Source organism: Pelodiscus sinensis, chromosome 18, assembly GCF_052426305.1.
Source record: "Pelodiscus sinensis isolate ZL-2025 chromosome 18, ASM5242630v1, whole genome shotgun sequence".
In the NCBI taxonomy this organism is placed as follows: Eukaryota; Metazoa; Chordata; order Testudines; family Trionychidae; genus Pelodiscus; species Pelodiscus sinensis.
This window is the reverse complement of record NC_143069.1, coordinates 22,139,814-22,152,108: the sequence shown is the minus strand read 5'-3', so window position 1 is coordinate 22,152,108 and position 12,295 is coordinate 22,139,814. Positions and strand designations below refer to the sequence as shown.

General features: G+C 57.8%; 1 long non-coding RNA gene across 1 annotated transcript; it reads right to left on the bottom strand.

The window, feature by feature from the left end:
- Positions 1–11,048: 11,048 nt before the first annotated feature.
- On the bottom strand, positions 11,049–11,780 carry LOC149523288 (uncharacterized). The gene is made up of 3 exons (XR_016347160.1): positions 11,679–11,780; positions 11,314–11,409; positions 11,049–11,147 (listed from the first exon to the last, which is right to left on the bottom strand). It is a non-coding gene; the product is annotated as an uncharacterized LOC149523288 (long non-coding RNA).
- Between the last annotated feature and the right edge of the window lie 515 nt (positions 11,781–12,295).

Genomic DNA, 12,295 nt, shown 5'->3' with positions numbered 1-12,295 from the left:
GCCAGTCGGTCCCAGCCTATAACAATTCTTGGGATTCTTCCATTCAAGTGCAGGACTCTGCACTTGTCCTTGTTGAACCTCATCAGATTTCTTTTGGCCCAATCCTCCAATATGTCTTGGACACTCTGCACCATATACCCTACCGTCCAATGTATCTACCTTTCCCCCTAGCTTAGTGACATAGGCAAACTTGCTGAGGGTGCAATCCATCCCCTCATCCAGTCATTAATAAAGATGTTGAACAAAACCGACCATAGAACCGGTCTTTGAGGTACTCTGCTTGAAACTGACCGCCAGTCCGACATCGAGCTGTTGATCACTACCCATTGAGCCCAACAGTCTAGCCCAATTTCTATCCATCTTACAGTCCATTAATCCAATCCATACTTCCTTAACTTGCTGGCAAGAATAAGTCCAGGTATATCACATCCACTGAATTCCCCATGTCCACAGAGCCAGTTACCTCGTCATAGAAAGCAATCAGGTTCGTCAAGCATGACTTGCCCTTGGTGAATCCATGCTGACTGCTCCTGATCCCTTTCCTTATTCTAAGTGCTTCAAAATGGATCCCTTGAGGATCCCCTCCCTGATTTTTCCGGGGAGTGAGGTGAGGCTGACCGGTCTGTAGTTCTGTGGATTGTCCTAAGGAACATCTTGGTACCATTTACCTCCCACAAATAAAGTACATACCGACCTATGTTCAGGACCAGGTCACAGTTGACAGCATAACAGATAGTAAGTTGACAGTATGAAGACTAGGAAGTAAGCCCCCTTCTGCAAGGTAAGGGACGGTAACCAGGTAACAGGGGGTAGCAACCTGATACGTCAGGAATGTATAAAAGTTCACCTCAAATGGTGTTCACCAGCTGACTGTGTGGGGGCACTGGATGGTGCTCAGTGGGTGTTAGGACATTGCCACGGCTTCCATAAAGTGTAGCGGCGCAGCGCTGAGTCTGTTCGCTGGCAACTATTATTGCATGTTGTTACGCAAAAAATCTGCTTGGGCGATTTCGAATCTTATCTGGTTTGTGGTCTCTGGGGACTCTGGGCACGGAGACCACATCCAGCGATAGTGACTCGGCTCTGCAACTTTAGCGAAGAGCCAGGTGGCTTGTACCTCATGCAGTAGAGAAGGCTCCAGACTTACAAACCAGGTAACAGAACTTTTGCGTTCTCCTCCAGCAGCAGGCGCTCCGACACAGCTGGACTGAGTACAACACCTGCAAATAACCCAGTTAGTTAATGCAAGCATAAAGAGAGGCAGCCTGGCCAGATGTAACCATTCATTAACTTCCAGGCCAGAGAGGGCCATTGTGATCTTCAGTCTAGCCTGGCATCCTATGAGGTGCACACAGGCCCTTCTCTTCCACTTGTTTAAACAGAGGCACCCTGGGGCACCTTAAAGACTAACACGTGTATTTGGGCATCCGCTTCCAGGGGTAAAAAACACTTGGACCTGCTTTTCCTCCACAACAGCTGATGCCCAAATAAATCTTCAAGGTGCCACAGGACTCCTTGTTAGTAATGACTGTTGGGGTTGCCCCTCTAAGGCTATGTCTACACTGCAGGCTTTTTGCACAAGAACAGCTGTTCTTGCGCAAAAACTTGCAGAGTGTCTACACTGCGTGCGTGTTTTTGCACAAGTATTACAGTACAGCATCAGCAAACAGGGCTTCTTCCGGAAGAGTTATTCCTCTCCCCACGAGGAATAAGCCCTCTTGCACAAGAGCTCTTCCAGAAGGCGGCAGTGTAGACAGGCAACATGAATTTCTTGTGCAAAAAACCCCTACGGCTAAAATGGCCATCAGAGCTTTCTTGTGCAAGAGAGTGTCGACACTGCCATGGATGCTCTTGTGCAAAAGCACATCTCTTCTGCAAAAGCACATGGCAGTGTGGACGCGCTCGTATGGAAGACCTTTTGCACAAGAACTCTTCTGCAAAACAGTTCTTGTGCAAGAAGCCTGCAGTGTAGACAGAGCCCACGAGTTTCAGAGGGGTAGCTGAGTGAGTCTGTAACAGGAAAAACTTAAAACACAACATATAGTCACCTTAAAGATTAACAAACCGTGTCAATGGGATCATGAGCTTTCCTGGGCATAGCCCACTTCTTCAGACGACTGGAGTGTTGTATGTCCAGAACCAAAATGAACAGGGGAGGAAAAAATGGGAGGGGCGAAAAAAGGAGGCAGGGGGTATGTAAATATCAAAGGGAAAACCCAGCTGGTATGTAACAGGCATCACTGATAAGAGTTGTTGGGAATTTCCCAGGAACCGATCGGGGTTTCTTAGGAACAAGTTTAAAAAGGGGTGAGAATCGGGGTGAACTGGGTGGATGCCTGGGTGAGGGTTGGGTCGAACAACGCAGGGAGGGAAAAGCAGGAGCGTGGGGCGTGAGGGCAGGTGAGCGCTGCGGTGAAAGCCACGTGCGCAGGCCGGGCCGGGCCCCTCTCTCCTCCAGCTGACTTGCAACTTCCACTGCCGGCCCACGTGGCCCTCGAAGGGCGGAGCTTCCCCTTTCCTGCGCCCGCCCCTGGGGCCCTCCAGCCAATGGGAAGCGAGGGCTAATGTTGCTGGTGTTTCAACATTCGGAGCCGGCTGGCACAGCTGCTGCCGCGGGCCCGGGAGCTGCGAGCAGGCAGGAGGCGGAGGTGAGGGGCGGGGGGCGGTGACTCCTGGCCCCCCAGCGCAGGGGGGTCCAGGTCCGGGTCCGTCCGGGGTTACCAGGCCGCGCACTCCCCTCGCTCTTGGAGGCGACGCTGGTGCCAGTGTCTGCTTCAATGCGACCCTACAATAACAAGCCCCAATCGGCCGAGTCGCTGCTTGTTTCACCTCGTGTCCCCCTGCGCTGCAGAAATCCTGCCTGTGCTGGGCCAGCCCCGAGACACGGGGTTGCCCCTGGATTGTAAGCAAGCTGCCCCCTTCTCCCCCATGCTCCCGTTCCCTGAGTATCAGTCCTGCCCCCGCAGCCTGCACAAATCTTCATCCTTTAGGACCAAATAGGAAGGGGAGGGGGCGAGGGATTATTTTCTTTATTCCCACCCCCCCTAATGGAAGGAGCTGTTCTCTGTGTCTGTGTTTACAAACCAAGGAACGTGTTTCTCCCTGCTTTGGGTTGGGGTTTTTTTTTTGCCTGTTTCTTGACAAGATTGATTGAAATGTTGGTCTGACTAGAGTAGTCCCCAAGTTTAGCGCCCTGCCCTGAAGCAGGACGAAGTCAACCAAGACCTACGGGTTTGTCTAACCCTGTCTAATTCTTTCTTCCCACCCATGCTTCCCCAGAAGGGATCAGACAGGCTGTACACAGCGGGTGTTTAAGTCTCAGCTTGACAAAGCCCTGGCCGGGTTGATTTAGTTGGGATTGGTCCTGCCTAGAGCAGGGGGCTGGATTTGATGACCTTCTGAGGTCTCTTCCAGCTCTATGATTCTATGAGTCCCTCCCCTTTCCTTCACCATCATTAATATCCTTTTGCAGTGAGTTCCAGAGGTTGATTATACACTTCAAAATACGTCCGTTTTAACTAGAGCTGGAAGGAAGTTTTCTGAGGGGGTGTTTTTCCATTGGAAAACGCTGATTTTAGTGACCTTTTGTTTGGAAGGGGAAAACTCCACCATTTCAGAACACTAAAATGTAGTTTTCCATTCCTGAAATGACTCTTTGTTTGGTCTCTTTAAAGTTTATCTTCCGTAATCCACCGTACTACATTTAAAAAAAGTCAAAATCTAAACAAAACGTGGAGAGGCTAATGTCCCAGTTCAGCCTGACTGGCAGAGCAGGGAGCCAGGAGGGAGCCAGGGTCGGCAGAGTGGGACTGAGCTAAGGAGAGAGCAGGGGCCCGCACTGAGCTGGGGAGCAGGGCTGGCCTCGGAGAGGGAGAAGGGGAGGCCGGGGTCAGGATCGGGGGCAGTGCGACTGGCCTCAGGGAGGAAGGGGGGGTCAGGGGCAGCATGACTGGCCTCAGGGAGGGAGAAGGGGGGGCCAGGGTCAGGATCTGGCCCTTCCCCCCCAGAGCTGCTTCCCATCCCCTCTTCCTTCCAGCCAGTTCCTGCCCCTCCCCCAGCCAGTCCCTCTTCCTCCCTCCCCCCTGCCCAGGATCAAGTGTGTCCGTTTTTTTGGGGGAGGGTCTACCTCGCAACCCTACGAGTCAGACCCGGCGCAGGCACCAAGTGATGGGGACTGCCGGAACTTTGGGAACCTGAGACTGCGGGGTGGGGGTTTGTGGCCCAAAAGGGGGCTGAGAAACCTAAGACAGACAGAGTAGGGGGAGCACCAGAAGGGTGACAGTCAGGGCGACCCTAGAACTCTGTTACAGACCAGCTGGCGGCTGCTGGAAGAGGAGGGAAAAATAGGGGGTAAGGGTCAGAGAGGAAAGGGCTTGTGCTGAGGGGAGGGGGGCAGGTCAGGAGATGAAAGGGGAAGGCACCAAGGGTCAGGGTGTAGGTGAGAGACAAATGCCCAGGGGCCAAGTGGAGACAATGAGGAAAAGGGCAGGAGGGGAGGTGTCAGTGAGGGGGGGGGGGCAGGATGATGCTAGGAGAGGAGAGGGGAAGGGCTTTGGGGGCTAGAGGGGAGAAGGGGAGGTGCTGGGAAAAGGCTTGAAAGAAGGGGTGGGCATGAGGAAGGCAGGGATGGAGCAAGGCACGTGTAAAGGCACAGGGGCATGAGGGGAACGGGGGCAGAGGGTGGTGAGGGAGTGGGCATCAGGGAAAAAGAAGGCAAAGGGGGTAGGGGCAGTGAGGGAAGGGGGAGGCACCAAGAGGGTGCAAGGGTAAGGGAAGGTGCAGGTGCCAGGGGAGTCCGGGGGGTGAAGCAGAAGGGCAGACACCTGCAGGGGAGGGACCAGCACCAGAGGAGAGAGGCAGGACAGGTGTGTAGAGGGAGGTGTTAGAAGAGGGGATGAGGAGGGGTAGCTCACATGGTCAGAGTGGGGCTACTGGAGGAGTGGGCACAGGGGGAGAGAGAAAGGCTGCTGGAGGGGGCAGGTCTCGGGAAGGCCGAGGGCAGTGAGAAGGGCAGGAGTCAGGACAGCAGAGGTGGGTGAGGGATTGGGGGGCAGCAGGCACCAGGGGAGCTGATGGAGGAAGGGAAGGAGACAGGGCAGCAGAGGGGAAAGGTAAGTGGTTCATAAGATATTTATGAATAACTTGGGTGCCACACTGACACATCCAAACAAGCCACAAACTCAGTACTGGTGCACAACACAAAATGTATTGTGCTCATGGGAGGAAACTCTTAGAGGGAACACTTCCCCCAGCCTCCCCACCCCCCGAGTTAATGTCTCACACGTTGGGTTAATGCAATTGCAGGATCGTTGCACGGGGGGGTTGGTGAGGGCCAAACTAATCCCTATTGGTAAGAGGATGGTGGGAAAAGTCCTTGGGGGGGGAGGTCACATGACACCTTTTATTTCTGGTCATGTGTCCATATTGCCCTGAAAGTGTTACCTCCAGAGGCGTGGCTAATGGGAGTCAGGGGGCGTGGCTAATGGGGGTCAGGGGGCGTGGCTAATGGGGGTCAGGGGCGTGGCTAATGGGAGTCAGGGGGTGTGGCTAATGGGGGTCAAAGAGTACATTTAAAAACATTCTTTGGCTGCACACCCTAATGAAATGTGCTGCGCACGCCTATGGGCAGAGAGCAGATCCAGTCCTGGGAGCAGGGCTGCAGCCACAGAGTTATAGACGCCGCCCAGAGAGCAGATCCGCATGCTGGGAGCAGGCCTGCAGCTGTAACCCACACACCTGATGTGGGTCACTATCCTATGGAGTGGCACTGAGACCACTTCCAGCAAGCAATTATTACAAGGGAGCTCTTCAGCCTATGCTGAGAGGCAACTGACTTATAACTCAAGCTGTAGCAGCTCCTGCCCTAAGCTCCAAAAGTCCCAGGTTCTAATCCACCTGGTGGCAGTTGCACAGCCATGGAAGCAGAGGGGCCAGGGAACCCTCTGTACAGGACTCCCCCCCCCCCCATACACACACACCCTTGCTTCCTGGAATCAGCCACCTAGGTGAATAAAGCTGGAAACCCCCATGCCTATAGCTGTGCACCTTTGCTAAATAGCTACAGCCATTCTAAAGTGCCCAGATCTCACAACTAAAAAGGAGACATCCCAATGAGCTGCTAAGCTGTGCTGCCTGCCTCGGACGAGGAGCGAGTGCTGTAACTCTGGAGCCTAATGATGGTGGTGTCCTCCAGCCATTTTCAGATTAGTACAGCTGTCTCCCTGTGAACCAGGTGCCAGCTGGCCATAGGGTCCCATAGACCTGGCTTGTGCAGCCTAACCTGATAACCAAGCAGCCCATCCATTACTAGCCAGCCGATTACCTTGGGCATGGGAGACCATCGCACTCGTAATTCCTGGGGCCTTCACGCACTGACAGGGTTTGACTCGATCGGCCAGCTAGGGAGAAAGAAATAAACAGAAGGCAGAGGAGTCACCAAGAGATCAGAAGACCAGCACGATGCCTTATAGGCGGTTCAGCTGTGAAGAGTCACCAAGACAGGGCAGGTGATGCTAACCTGAGTTAGTCCATTAGCTGCAGCTAGGCTGGGCCATGAGAGGAGACCGGCAGTAAATCTGCAGCTGTCAGACCATAAGGAGGACACGGAGGATTCGAAACCAGCTCAGAGAACAGGGCTGGGTAAGATGCAACCCACCTAACACTGTGATCTGGCCACTTTGTGTTTAGATCCTGCTGCCCATGCCGCCGAATTCTAAGTGGGGATTCAGGCAGCAGGATCCAATTTTAAATGATTCACGGCTCAGGGTTACGGCAGGGGCGGGAGCCACGAGCCCTTTAAAAAGCTGTAGCCATGCTGGACAGCTGCCAGTAGTGGCAAAGCTGTGAGCTCTTTTCTGTGCTTTTAATTGAAAGCCTCAGCCGCGGAGAACTCTGAGGGTGGGCTAGTCCACAACACTGCCCCTTCTGCCTCAGGCTCCGCCCCTTCTGTGGGTGGAGCCGGCCTATGACCCCATACCAAAATCCATTAAGTGGCCCCCTTCTGAAAATTATCGCCCACCCCTGTCACAGAATCATAGAAAAGTCTGAGTGGAAGGGACCATGATAGGTCCAGTGTTTCGCAAACTTTTTTTATAATGTACCCCCTTTAAAAAAAAATGTGTAAGTACCCCCAGTACCTACAGTTTTCAGACACACACAATTTTTTTCTACCGTTGCAACACATTTGTTTAAACAACTGCATCGTAGCCGGGCGGGCGATGACATTTTTGGGTGTAAAAGGTACAAAAAGAATAAAGCGCTGTCAAACTGAAAACTAAAATTCAGTTTTCTCCAAATTTCAGTTGTGTTGACGTGTCCCCCAGACATCTCTTGAGTACCTTTAAGGGGACTCGTACCACTGGTCGAGAAGCACTGATCTAGTCCACCCCTGCACCGAGACAGGACCAAGCATGTTTGTCTCACCTCTTGGCTCCTAGGACACGGCTTGAACTAACGCACTTGGAAAGACATTATCGTATATACGCCCAAAGTGCTTCGTCTCAGTGTATTACCATAAAATCTAACCGACCAAACTCTGACCTTTCATTTCCCTGTCACTTGGCCAGCTACAGCCTCACACGCCTTCGGCATCGATCTCAAAGCCCTCGTCACGCTTTTACACAGCTGTGCTGACACGCTTGTGAGCCAGGCACACTTGTGCGACACGTCCCAAAGCACTTGCTCCAGGGCATTACATCCCACTTGCCTGCCTTTGATGGACAGGGAAAGGGAGACCTGAAAGGCCTCTCCAAGGTCACCAGTGCGAGAGTGAGCGCAGAATTGCGGAGCAAGGGTCTAACACACAACTCTGTGCCTTAGTCACTAGGTGGCATTAGATTAGAACCCGGGAGTTCTTACGCCCAACCCCCTGCCCCCTCCACTAGGCCATGCTGCTGGCCTCCCGCCTCTCCCCCAGGGCTTGGAGACAGACGGGAGGCTGGAGCCAGCCTGCGCAGAAGGGGCTGTAACGCTTACAGCTCGTTCATGACACTGCCCCTGCGCAGCCCCTCTCAGATCCACACTCGGAACCCACGAGAAACACCCCAAGAGCAGAGATGAAACCACCACTCACCTGCAGCCCAGCTTCCAGGAAGGGCAAAGCAAAAGCGGAGCTCGCGGATTCCAGCCCAGCCTGGCACCTGCTTCCTGAACTTTGGCCCCTTTCCTCCAAGATAGCAGGAGGCTGCTCTGGGCCTTTTGTGCCCACGACGGGGCAGAAAAGCAAACTCAGCTGTTGGTTCCATCTTGCGGGCAGAGCCCCGGCAGACAGTGGCAGGCGGGGGTATCGACTGACCCTCCAACGCAGGATATTCCCCCCACACCTGGATTCGCTTCCTAGTCATCCCCATCTCCCTGCACGATCCTTGTTTCTCAACCCGCCGGTCCGAGAAATTGTCAGAGCAGGTTGATCCCGACCTTGCCAAGGGCTTAGGTTACATCACAAGGCTTTGCCACCACAGCTGGCTTGGCTTGGGTGTGTGGCAAAAGCCCCCCCCCCACCCCCCCCTTCGCTGGCACAGCTATTCTGGCAAAGCCGCCAGGGCAAATGGCAACTCTGCCGAAAAGCATCTGCTGGCTTTAAGCTCCCTGCGAGCTGTTCTCATCGCTCAGCCATCACCACCACTGCCCTGCCTCTGTCCTGCTCCTCATTCCCGCCCCCACTCCTATCCCCTGCTCTCCTCCATCTCCTCCCCCTTCCCTTCTCCTGCCCCTCCCCATTTCCACCTGCCCTGCCCATCCCCGTCCTCTCCCTCCCCCCGTCTGTCCCCCTCTTATGTGAGGGCTTTGCTGGAAACGCCCCCCCCCCAAGCCAGGGAGATCTCCCCTCCGGGAACAATTCAGCCCCCCCCATCTCGCTCCCTCCACTCCACAGTATTTCCTCCATTCCCCACAGTTGAAAATTGAGCTCCCCCATCCCCTCAGGTGACAGTCGGGCTCCCCCATACGCAGCTGCCTAGGTAGGCACCTCCGCAGCCAGAGCCTGCCCCTGGCGCCCACGTCCCCTCCCCGACTGCCTGTCCCAGGCGACCACCTGAACCTGCGTCCCCCATTCCCTCAGATCACAGCTCCCTCCCTGACCCTGCACCCCCCGACACCCCTCCCCCAGGCCAGACTCCTCTCTGGCACCCGCACCCCCTCCCCCAAACCCTCTGCTCCCCCTTCACCCAGGTCACAGCTCCCTCCCTGACCCTGCACCCCCCGACACCCCTCCCCAAGGCCAGACTCCTCTCTGGCACCCGCACCCCCTCCCCCAAACCTTCTGCTCCCCCTTCACCCAGGTCACAGCTCCCTCCCTGACCCTGCACCCCTCTAGAGCCCCTCCCCCAGGCCAGAGTCCTCTCCTGCGCCCATACCCCCTCCTGGACCCTGCACCCCTATCCACCGCCCCAGATCATACCCCCCCTCCCTGCACGCAGGCTCCTCCCCTAAGCTCCCTTCTGCACCCAACCACCCCGTCCCAGACCCCAAACCCCTCGGTAGAAATGTGGCCCTTGATCAGTTGCCAAAATGGCCCCCCCATTACAAATTATTGACCAAGCCTGATCCAAATGTTTTTTGAAACATTGTTTAATGAGAATGTAAATACAATTCAATACAATTGGGAGGGTTGGGGGGAGGGGGACGCAGCTGCTGGCTCCTCAGCTCTTGCTGCTCTCATTGGGTGTCTTCCTGCTGCAAGGGAAGCAGAATCCGTCACATTCATCCCTGGGGACTCAGGGGAACTGGCCCCCCAGCATTTCCACCCTCCTCCCCCTGCTCTCTGGTCACCCCCCGTCATGCCCGCAGGGTGAGCTCCTGACCCCCCCCCTCCCCAGAGCTCCTGACACCTCGGCCCCCTCCCGCCTCCTAGGACAGTTTCTGTGTTCAGAGCCTCCCCCACCCCCAGGGACGCTCGCAGGGGCAGGAGGGATTCTGCCAGCAGGGACGTGGGGTGGGGGCAGCCTGAGGAAAGGGGCGGGGCACAGGAGGTTTCAGCTGACGGCCCAGAGCCCGGCCCCAACTCCTGGGGCTAAAACAGCTTCCTCCTCCCCCAAACTCCCTTCCAGACCCTGCACCCAGACGCTCTCCTCACCCGGCACCCCAACCCCTGCCCCAGGTCACAGCTTCCTCCTGCCCCCAAGACCCTCCTACCCCCACGAGGGCCCCAGCCAGCCCCACCCCCGAGCCCTGCCCTGCCCTGGCAGCGCATCCTTACCTCTCCCACCCTCACGCTGTTGCTGTGAGCCAGGACCCATCTTTCTTTGTAGTAGTGTCTGCACCACAGGTCCTCTGCCTGGTGGATGTTGAGGCCTGCAAGAGACACAACAGGGTCATTCTGCTGGCAGGTCTGAGCCCTTCCCCTCCCATGGGTCCCTGCAGGCATCCCTGGGCAAATGGAGGGGCACAGGGGGCAGAAGGGGAACACAGAGGGACGCATCCCCCTTGGGCCAGTCTGGGGGAAAAGGGCTGGGTCCCCTCCCCCCGCCGCCGGCACCCTCAGGGTGTCCCTGGGGCCCAGGTCCCGGCTGGGTTCCTTACCCCTGTGGTGCAGGAGGAGTTGATACAGGCTGTGCACCCCCTCCCGGGCCAGCCGGCTGACGTCTTCGGATGGGTCCGAAATAAAAAGGCCCAGCTGGGCCACGTGGTGACCCATCCTCGGCCAGTCGGCGGAGTTCTGAGGGGAGAGAAGAGGGGGGGTCCCTCAGCATCCTGGGGCTGCACGTCCCATGCAAACGGCCGCCGAGGCGGGTCTGAGCTCGGGGAACGGACAGAGACACCTCCCGGGGCGGGGCGGGGCCGGCCTTGCGAGGAGACAACCCTGAGCAATGGCCCCGACTGAAGGGTCACTCCGGGGGTGGAACAAGGGGATCCACTGACGGCCACTCCCCAGTCTGGGGCCCAGTCCCTCAAGAGCCCCCCTGAAGGGCCCAGGGTCGCCCCTCCCCGGGGAAAGGAGAACGCGGCCCATTCCCGGCCCATTCCCGGCCCTGCCTCTGCCTCCCGGGGACGCTCCCAGCCCCGCGCCCTGCAGCCCCAGACCCCCCGGCTCCGAGGTCACTTACGTCAAACCCCGGGAGGGTGGTGGCGACTCCCAGCAGGGCCGTGGTGCTGCCAAGGGCCCTGGCTCGCTCCTGGGGCAGGCGGGACTCCAGCCACGGGCTCAGGTGCTGGGGGGGAAAGAGGCAGGTTAGGACCCGTAGGGAGGTGCCGGTTCTGGGCAGAGCCTGGGGCTCCTCTCGGACTGTGCCCCCCCCAGCCACTGACACTGCTCCTCTCTCGGCCCCCCCCCCGAGGAAGCAGGGACAATGGCCCCGTCCCCCCCACGGGGCTCACCTCCATTATGAGCTGCAGCCGGGCGGTGTCTGGGGACTCGGCGAGGAGGCTCGCCAGTAGGGCCTGGAGGTCGTAGGGAAGGGCCCGGATGAACTGCTGCAAGACAAGGGGGAGCCCTGGGTCAGAGGGGGGTTGGGGGATCCAGGCCACCCGCTGGCTCCGGGGTCCAGCCTAGAGCAGGGTCTGAGCCGCCTCACAGAGCAGGGAGGAGCCCAGGCTGGGCGTGGAAGGGACGGGCCCCCCGGGAGAGCAACGGGAACCCTGGAGGGAAGGATCCAAACCTGCAGCTTCTTCCCTCCCTCTGCCCCCCCCCCTCCTCTCTGGAGCTCCAGCCCAGCCCGGGAGCAGGGCCCGGAGGGACGTACCTGCGTGTGGATGGGCTCCTGCTGCCAGTCCCCAGACACAGTCTGTCCTACGGCCGCTGTCAGCAGGGGGCTCAGGAGCTGGGCCCGCAGGGGAGGCTGCAAGGTGCTGGCAGGAGAGAGGGGCAGAGGCTGTTAATTCAGCAGCAGGAGACAGAGACTTTCCCACTCCCTGGCCAGGGGATCTGCTCTGGGGGAGTCGGCGGGGGGGGGGGTCGGTACCTGAGGCTGCAGGCGGCGTTGAGGCAGTCGGCCAAGACCAGCGGGGGGGGCGAGTCCTCCATGATCTCCTGGGAGACCCAAGGAGACAAAGGGGCGTGTGAGGCTGGGCCCCCAAGAGACGCTCACACGGCCAGCGCCCCCACCCAGCAGGATCCAACCCCACTGCCTCCCGCTGCCCTGTAGCCCCCCTGCCCGACACAGGGCCCCTCCCAGCACCCCCCTCCCAAACCGGGACCAGCTCAATCCTTGTCCCCAGGCCGTCTCCTGCCCCTCACTGCCCTGGTGACCAGCCTCTGAACCTCCTCATCCCTGCTCCCCAGGCGCATCCCCAGCAGCCCGCTCGGCTCCCTTCCAGCCCCCCATGGCCCGGGGAGACCCCTCCCTGTCCCGAATCCCCC